Here is an 8,260-nt window from a genome sequence, read left to right on the forward strand (position 1 = left end):
TTATAGGGCTATAAACAAAGAATAAACTAAAGTGAAATAGGAAGACAGACATGAGGAAAAAACTGGTAAGTTATATAGCTGAACAAATAGACAAAATGCTCTAATACCACCTTGGCCACCTTAGTTCAATTAAAAGCAAAAAGAGATAAAAAAAAAAAAGAAAAACGCTTACAGATTTAGATGTCTGCTACAGTAACTCCCTTGGATTTACTAAAATGTGTACCTCAATAGGTACACGGAGTCCTAAGAAAAAGAGTGCCACTTAAAAATCAGGATTGGACAGTAATTAATTTTAAAAACAAAAGGCTGTCTACTACTCCAAATGAATGTAAAATGTCAGAGACCTTATACACTAAGAACTGAAGCCTTGACCAGAGTTTCATTACTCCTGCCCTTGAGCTGCCTTTTCAAGGAAGTATACATTAACCAAATGGCGATTGAGGTGTTTGCTGTAATCTTTTTCCTTTCGAAAAGAACGATCACAGAAGATACAAACGAAATCTCCTTCGGCCACTTTGACAGCCAAGGCATCCTTTCCATCTTTCCCACTGGTCTCTTGTGGAACTGGCCGAGCCCCGTTCAATCCAGAATCATCACTATCCTCTGACGTGTTGTCACTTAGGTCACTTCCATCATGACTGTGGATGCCTTCGTCTTCATCCATTTCCTGAGACTCATTTACTGCCACCGTGACAGGAGGTGATGCCACAGCAGTTGTGGACACGGCTTCTTGTTTTTCTAGCGGTAGAGAAGGCAGTGGTGGTGAAACTGGTTCTTCAACTGCCGAGTCTCTGCTCGGGAAATTCTCTGCTTGCTTCTCATCAGTGTCTGTCTCCATTGCACACAGCATAGCTTCAGCCTGAGGTTTATCCTCTGAAGTTTCACCCTCTTCTGCTCCCACTTTTTCAAGAGGGGCTTCTTTATTTCCTTCGCCTGCAGGGAACACATTTTGGTCTTCCGATTCTTCCCCTTTTAACTTTTCCTTTGGCAGGGGTGGTGATGGTGGGAAGAGATCCTGTGCACTGGCACTTTCTTCTAGAAGCTGCTTGTCTTTAACAGGCACTAAGCCAACCTCAATAAGCACTCGCTCCTTCCGTGCCATTTCACTCAGCATGCTGGACTTTTCCTTTCTGTTATCTTTTCGAGGAGACCTTCTGGGGACCGGCTCTGTGGGAGGAGGCGGCTCTGTCTGAACAGGCTCCTTCTGAACAACCTCCATCTCAGCATCCCCCACAGGGGGAGGGGGTGGAGGAGGCTCTATCTGAACAGACCCCACCTGAGCAGGCTCTGGGGGAGGAGGAGGAGGAGAAGGCTCCATCTGAACAGGGGTCACCTGAACAGGCTCCATGGGAGGAGATGGCTCCATGTGAACAGGCCCCTTCTGGACAGCCTCGACCTCACCACACCCCATGGGAGGGGGAGGGGGAGGAGAAGGAGGCGGCAGCGGCTCCGTCTGAACACACCCCACCTGAGCAGACTCCATCTGAGTGGGCCTCCTAGGAGCAGGCTGGCTGCTTTTCTTACAGGATTTACTTCTCACAGTTTTCTTCTTTGTACTGTTTTTCATGCAAATGTTTTGCTTTTTATTCTCCTCTACTTTGCTGTCACCCTTTGGCACTTCCTGACTATTTCTGGATTTGCTTTCTGCCTTCTTTTTCTTTTTTGTCACAGGTTCCTCATCATTAACAGGCTCTTGTAAGGAATGGGCTTCAGCTTCCACCTTCCTTTTGCTTTTCTTGCTTTTGCAGCTTTTTTCTGAATTGTTTCCCGGGGACACATCCACTTCCTTAGCTTCCATGGCAGATTTGCGCGTTCTGGTGGTCACTTGGCTTGAGGCATTACTACAAGGCTTCTTCTCTTTTGAAACATTCTCTTTCTTCTCCACTTTTACAGGCCTCTCGTTTTTCTTCCCAGTCACATCCCCCTTTACTTTTGTCTGCTCTGTTTCTGTTTTCTCACTGGTGATTTTGTTATCAGGCAAGTCAGCCTCTCGCTTCTTGGTTTTCTTTAGTTTCACCTTTGAGACATCCATGGTTTTATTAGGACAAGTAGGATGCTTAGATTTGAAATGATACTGCAGATTACACTTCTTGGAAGCTGCATAGTCACATACAGGGCAGTTGAACTGCCGCGGATTAACATGTAGCTCCACGTGTTTTTTGAAGTTACTTCTGTCTGCTGTTTTGTAGTCACAGTGTGGGCAGTTAAGAGGTTTAGGCCCATTGTGAACCTGTCTCGCGTGGCGGGTCACTTCATGTTGATTAGAGGCCACATAACTGCACTGGTCACACTTAAATGGCTTCTCACCAACCTGAATGAGTACGCATATGCCTGGTTAAATGAGTCTTCTGAGAACTTGAGTAAGGACAAAGTTCACATTTGTATGGATGTTCACCTGTATGAGTTTGAACATGCTGAACATAATTGTTTTTTCTGTCTGAAAAATAGCTGCATTTCCCACATGTGTAAACTTTCCTTGGAAAATGGTTTCTCAGGTGTTTCCTCCAGTGATATTCACTCACTGTGGTGTACGTGCATATGATACACTTGTAGACTCGCTCATTGTCCCCGGCTCGGGTGTGATGTTTCAGGTGAGCGGTATAGTGATCGTAGCGATTGGTATTGTAGCCACAGCGGTCACAGCGGATGGGGCCCTTGGAGAAATCGCCCTCTTCCCCAGTAGAGGAGCCGGATTCCCTGGCTTTTGCTTGCTTCTCTGCACTTTCTTCCACAAAAAATTTCTTAGTGCTATGAACTCGGATGTGATGCACAAACTGCTCTTCAGATTCTGCTTCATAGTGGCATGGTTTACAGCGGAAGGGTTTGGTCTTCAAGTTCTTGCACTTGTCCTCTGCTACGGGTGTTTCCTGAGGGAGGTCTTTATTTGAGCTGTACGTTTCTGAGGCAGCTGCTACCTCAAACACAGGCTGTGGCTGCACAACGTTGAGTTCCAAACCTTCCCGTTCCATGTTCTCCAGCCCATTGGGTTGGCCTTTCACCTCAGGAGACTCCTCAAGTGCTTCTGCATCACTATCTGAGAAGTTGCTATCCGCAAGAGGCATCAATTCTGCCATCTGTCTTCCTTCGCCAACCACGTAATCACAGCAGCCGCCATTTACCTCCGCAGTTAAGGCCCCGTTTGCCAACATGATAAGCTGAGGCGCAGCCAGTTCAGCTCGAGAGAGATCAGGCAAGTCATACATGTCATTTGGCAAGGCCATGCCCATGGTGCCACTGCCAGTGGACAGCCCTCCTCCTCCGGAAGGCTGCCCCATTACCTGGGCGGCCATATCTGTGCTCACGCACAAAGCAGCTCTTCGCGAAGTCCGGCGCCCTCGCTTGCCCTCGCCTCGCGCGCTCACTGCACCAGCGACACACCGAGTCGTCCTGAAGCGTTTCCTGGGCTCCCCAGCGCTGAAGACGGAGCGACGGGCAACTTCGGGGCGCCGTCGAGTCTTCCCAGCCCAGGCTGCCCCGCCCCGGCCCGCGCGGCCCAGTCCGGGAAGCGTGAGCCAAGTCGGCCCCGAGCGCCGGAATCGCTGCCCAGCCCCACTGGCGGAACCGCCCGGGTCCCGGGCTGACTCAACCAGCCCGGCCGCGCTCAGCGGCGCCCTCCGGCCAAAGGGAGAGGCCGCGGAGGGAGGAAGCCGCGAGGGCCGCCGGCGGGCGAGGGGCTGCGGCGGGACCTGGAGCAGCAGGAGCGCGAGAGGAAGCAAGTTTCAGCACTAGGGCCCCAAGCAGCTCCGCTCCTGGCCTCAGGACAAGACATCCCCGGCGCCTGCCACAGCCGTGCTTTCTAAAGTGTGTGTTTCCGTGTCACAGCGTGCAATTCGCAACGAAGCCTGAGATACGGGCCTTGCAAGTGGGACTGACCCCCTCTACAGATGAGGGGAGCGTAAAGAGATGAAACTGTTTGCCTGTGATCATATCTGTCATGGGGGGCTCAGCAGTAAGGAATTGCCTGCAGTGCAGAACACTCAGGAGATGTGGGTTCGATCCCTGGGCCGGGAAGATGCCCAGCAGGAGGGCATGGCAACCCACTCCAGTATTCTTGCCTGGAGCATCCCATGGACGGGGGAGCCTGGTGGGTTACAGTCCCTGGGCTCACACAAGAGTCAGACACGACTGAAGCAAGTGACCATGCACTCACAGGTATATGTGTTGGGATACACTACCCGATTTTCAGCTCTTTAAATCCGTCTCTTCCTTTCTGTCTCTTTCTCTCAGAAATACACGTCTGTTTCTAAAGCCTCTTTTCAAGAATAAGGTTAACTGTTACGTATCCACCCTGGAGGAACGATGGCGTAGGAAAGGCCACGTGTTGATGTAAATCATTTCTTTTTAAAAAAGGATTTTTGTTTATTTGATGTGGAGCCATTTTAAAGTCTTTATTGAATATGTTACAACGTTGCTTCTGTTTGATATCTTGGTTTGTTTCGGTCACAGGGAATGTGGGCTTTTAGCTCCCCTGATCTGGGATTGAAACTGGATCTATTGCACAGGAAGGTGGCCTCTTACAGCCCCAAGGTAAACTGTTTCTTCGACCCCAAGGTAAACTGTTTCTTTGCCTTTTTCTCTCCATGCTCATCACCGAGCTTCATGAAAGCCTCTACATATCTGACTTGAGTGGCTGCCCTGGCCTCCTTTGCAGCCTGAATCTCAGCCCTCAGGCAGAGGTCCACACTGAGTGGCCCTGGAATTCCTGCCTGTTCCCATCTGGACCATGTTCATGTTCTACACCAGAGTGTAGATCTGTCTGAGCTTCCATCAGCCTGTCTTAGCTTCCTCCTGCTGCTTTTAACAAATCCCCATGAGCACTGGCTTAAAAAAACACACAGCCCTTGTCGCAGGACACTGTAATGGCTGGCTTATCCGTCTTCCCTCTCAAGGCTGGGAAATCCTAACACAGAGGGGTAGGGTGGCAGGTTCCTAGACGAATGAATGAGTGAAGTACTGTGTTTGCCCTTATGATGCTCACTGTTGCATTTTTCCCCCCGGTGGCAGTCAGGTTTAACTAAACTTGGAGGACGTGAAGAGCTAACCACAGCTTTCTTTCCAGGCGCTTCTTGGCGTGTGTCCCCCGCAGAGATAAAGTCACTGCAACCTAGATTTATAGCTTCTTTTCTCCATAAAGCTTTACGACTTCTTTAGCTACTTCAGGTTAGACTATCTAGAAATTGGTCTCTGGGGAGCTGAGTGAGGTCACAGCTAAGGAGATTATCTGGATGGCTTTGTGGGGGAGCACGCTGGTTGGTCCCTGCTTGTCTGGTTTAACTGTTCACCCACGGTCCCCTTTCACTTCCCAGTGCTGATGAGAGAGTTAATATTGCCTATCAATATTAACACTTCTAACGTCGAACACATCCGTTTGCTTGGGGATGAAATAGGAAGGGGGTGTAAACACACAGAACATTCTGTAACACGTGTTGCATCCTGAAAGGTTTGAACAATCACCACGATTTCCTGAACAAGTGAAGAAGGAGAAGAAAATTATGGGACTCTCCTGGTGGTGCAAGTGGCTAAGACTCCATGCTCCCACCGCAGTGGGGCATGGGTTTGAGCCCTGGTGAAGGAACTCGATCCCACATGTTGCAAATACGAAGTTCACAGGCCACAGTGGAAAGACCATGCATTCTGCCACTAAGACCCGGCACAACCAAACAATTGGAAAAAAAAAAAAAAAACATTTAAAAAAATAAGAAGAAAATCAGTACCAGTTTTAATAAATGACAGGTGTTCACACCAGCATGAAGACTGTTGCTATCTCCCACTGCACATTTTGTGCCAAGCCCTGAGATTCTTTAACTCTTATTGGCGGCTGCTGCTGCTGCTGCTGCTGCTAAGTCGCTTCAGTCATGTCCAACTCTGTGTGACCCCATAAACGGCAGCCCACCAGGCTCCCCCGTCCCTGGGATTCTCCAGGCAAGAACACTGGAGTGGGTTGCCATGTCCTTCTCTAATGCATGAAAGTGAAAAGTGAAAGTGAAGTCGCTCAGTCGTATCCAACTCTTAGCGACCCCATGGACTGCAGCCCACCAGGCTCCTCCATCCATAGGATTTTCCAGGCAAGAGTACTGGAATGGGGTGCCATTGCCTTCTCCTTATTGGCTAAAGACGGACTAACAAAGGGAATTCAGGGTCATTGACAGGCAGCTGCAGAACTCTCTCGTTTCCCTGGGAGGGCAGAAAACGGTAGCCTCGGGCCCAAGAAGAGGGGCTACACAGGGGCAGGAAGCCCACGGCGAGGGGAAAGCCAGTTGTCTCCAGGAAGGGAGAGGCAGAAGGGGAGGAGGGCCAGCCTTAAAACTTAGAAATCGAGTGTGTCTGCGGATGACCCCAATTAGCAATGCGGATCTTGCACTGGAATCAAGACCACACGGTATAACCCCTGAGAGCAAAACAGACTCGGGGGTGGGGAAGGAGAGGGAGGGACGAATGGACAGAGAAGCATCGAAACATCTGCTTTATCACGTGCAGAACAGCCAGTGGGATTTGCTGTGTGACGCAGGGAGGTCAACCCGGGGCTCTGTGACAACCTAGAGGGGTGGGATGGGGTGGGAGGTGGGAGGGATGTTCAAGAGGGAGGGGACATATGTATGCCTAGGGCTGATTCATGGTGACAGTGACGGATGGCAGAAACCAGCACAATATTGTAAAGCAACTCTCCTCCAATTAAAATTCAATAAATTTTAAACATTTTAAAATAACTTAAAAAAAGAGAGAGCGTGTTAAACTATGAGGTCAGGGATGAGCAGGTCCGTGCAGAAAGAGGTTTCCTCAGTTCACTCGAAAATGAACAAAGGGCATGTCATGAAACGGTGAAGGGAGGGGATCGTGGAGATTTGGGATAATCAATTTGAAGAACTGGGCCAGTTCTCTTGAAAAAATAATGACAGTGGGTGGGGGGTGAGGGGGGAGTAAGACCAGAAGACATTTTCCACTGATCCTAAAAATCACTTAATCAAACACACACACACGCAAGCCACGATAAATATTTACCATGAGCCCGATCTATCAAGTTGGAGCCAGGCAGAACGACTGGGAAAGCTGCTTGTGACTTTACAACAATTAATAAACAGAGACTTGTAAACAAAGGCTGAGATGAAATTGTTCATCCACCCCTAACATTTAGCCCATTTCTCACAACTGCGTGTACAACATATACAAATTACGATCATAAATACGGGTTCCTCTTTGGTTTCCTTTAATAAGCCACATGTCTTCTATCTGGCCTCCTGATGCATCTATTTCTCCATATTAAACAGAAACCTAATAATATTTGACAAATGGTGATTTTATATTTCGATGACACCCGGATCGTCCGCGACGTGTGTGGAAAAATGGAATTACTGCTGGAAACGTTATTTAAAGATTAGGGTATGAAAGAAGGATTAAGAGGTCGGAAAGCTCTTTCTTTAGAAAGAAGCTTATCTCGACTCGTTCAAATAGCTTCACACGCCAGTTTGAGGTCCTTCCAGAAAATTTAAATTGCTAAATGAGACACCCTGTGTGGCCCGACTCCAGAAGGACGCAGCATCTCATAAGCACCAGGGAAAGTTCCAGTATCTTCCCCAAGGTTCTGGCAAAAAAAGAGAGAAAGGGAGAGAGCTGTCAGATGATTCAATCTGGGCGTCTAGGACGTGGGACCCTTTGCTAGATACGAAGCAGGGGAAGCCATAAGACACAGACCTCCGTGGCAAGGGCCGTGACTGCCGCTCCGGGAAAGGACTCTGCCAATTCAGCTGTTTGCAAAAAGGACTGTTTCGTGCAGAGGGTCACGTTTGAACTAGACCTTTAGGAGCTGGGAGGATTCTACAGAGAGAGACGCAGGAAGAAAAAAGTTGGTGGGGAGTGAGAGGGAATCTTTAAATTCTTTAAATTGTGCTAATGTACACAAATCATAGAATTCATTCTCTGTGGCTCAGATGGTAAAGAATCAGCCTGCAGTGCAGGAGACCCAGGTTCTATCCCTGGGTGGGGAAGGTCCCCTGGAGAAGGGGATAGCAACCCACTCCAGCATTCTTGCCTGGAGAGTCCCACGGACACAGGAGCTTCGTGGACGACAGTCCATGGGGCTGCGAAGAGTCGGACCAGCTGAGCAACACACACACACACACACACACACACACACACACACTCAGTGTACACTTCAAAAACATGAAGGACACTCACACTGTTTTGCAGTCACCCACATCACCCATCTCTCGGATATTTTTCCTCTCACAAAATTAAAACTCTGTCCTCATTAAACAGTAACCCC

General features: G+C 48.9%; 1 pseudogene; it reads right to left on the reverse strand.

Annotated features, from left to right (window-relative positions):
• Window positions 1-382: 382 nt before the first annotated feature.
• Window positions 383-3,290, reverse strand: LOC128070534 (RE1-silencing transcription factor-like; annotated as a pseudogene).
• Window positions 3,291-8,260: the final 4,970 nt, after the last annotated feature.

Source organism: Budorcas taxicolor, chromosome X (genome assembly GCF_023091745.1).
Source record: "Budorcas taxicolor isolate Tak-1 chromosome X, Takin1.1, whole genome shotgun sequence".
Classification (NCBI taxonomy): domain Eukaryota; kingdom Metazoa; phylum Chordata; class Mammalia; order Artiodactyla; family Bovidae; genus Budorcas; species Budorcas taxicolor.